Consider the following 1,534-nt stretch of genomic DNA (forward strand, 5'->3'; position numbering starts at 1 on the left):
GTCTCTACTGACTGCACACATTGATTTGTATAATATCAGAAATATCTCCCAGATATGCCCAACAAAATGAAAAAGACACAGAAGAACACGATAAGGAATATTACTATACACTTATTAAACATCTGATTATACATGGCCCTCTCACTGGGGAAATCACCTGACTATACTAAGAAAATATATATATTTAGCAGGGAAAAAATGTTAATATCTTTGTTGTTTCGCTGCTCTCAAGATAAACTGCATAATCTTCCCATCATTCATTAAAAATCACTAAAGATCTACGACAAACAGATAAATATATCCTGCATGATGCTGCCAGTATGATGGAGCTACATTATGGTAAACGATGATGCTTCTTACTCCTCTCTCTCATCCCCATCAGATCTCTTCAAATGCTTAAACTGCACTACTCAAATCTCTTGGATGTAAAGCAATTGTTGATTTTCAATATCTTTTTCTTATCTATTTTTTTGCTCTTTTATCTTCTTTTCTACGAAAGTAATGACAGCAGGCCTGGCAATACTTGTGCTGATATGATGACCTTAAGCTTAATTCATAAATGAGTAGTGTTTTGACCCCCACCAAGGAGAGAAACTAATATTATGTTAACCTAATATTAGAGTAGTAGCAAGTTACTTCTTTGTGGGTTATAAAATCATAAAATGATTAATAAAGGGCACAGCAACAAATCACTTGAATGCAGCAACAGTATTTATTCATCTTTGAATAGATGAAGTTTAATGTGAAAATGTCTCAGCCTTCCAGCATTCAATAATAAAACTGCAGGTGGTCCTATAGACTATAAAGTGTCAAATATAAACCTTACCATATATATAGCAACTCATATTACTATGTGCATTATGAAATTTCTGTTTTGTTAAACTGAAAATCTATTTTGCATATAAACAAGTTGTGTTAGGAAACATTCAAAATGTACAAATCCCCTTAATTCTTTATAATCACGTCATTTAGATACTTTTCAATAGAATATACATTTTTCTTTCTAAGCACTCCATAAAGGACATTTCAGCATAAACTCATCATATATAATTTCTATATGGTTTGGAATAAATTTCCAGTTTCATCTCATCCTTCCCCATTCACACACACCTGGTAAATTTATGCTAAATCTTACTGAATTTTTGTTTGCTACAAAACAGAAATCAACATCCAACACAGCATAAATGTACAGGCTTTCCCAGTGCAAACCAACTGGATCTTTATTCCCAAACCTAATTTTGTCTAGATGTTGATGAGGCCGATTGTCTACTACTGAGCGACTGGAACTGGTTCTTGTGAGACTGCAGAAGATGGTTTTACTGCTTCTTCCTCTTCTCCCACATCATCATCCTCTGAGGGAGAGCCTGCCTGAGCCTCTAAGAACTCCTCCTCAGGAGAATCAATGCTGTTGGGGGGCTCCGTTGGAGGGGATGGTAGATTGGGCGTGGTCTCTTCTTCCTCTGCAGGCTAATTAAACAAATAAAATAAGTGAGTATATATCTGATACTTTCATATGGTTATATGTCTTCTCTAT

At 34.9% G+C, this 1,534-nt stretch overlaps 1 pseudogene; it reads right to left on the reverse strand.

Annotated features, from left to right (window-relative positions):
- Positions 1 to 1,534, reverse strand: part of LOC119585931 — a 20,948-nt pseudogene continuing 19,414 nt past the window's right edge.

This window comes from Penaeus monodon, chromosome 20, assembly GCF_015228065.2.
Source record: "Penaeus monodon isolate SGIC_2016 chromosome 20, NSTDA_Pmon_1, whole genome shotgun sequence".
NCBI classification, from domain to species: Eukaryota; Metazoa; Arthropoda; class Malacostraca; order Decapoda; family Penaeidae; genus Penaeus; species Penaeus monodon.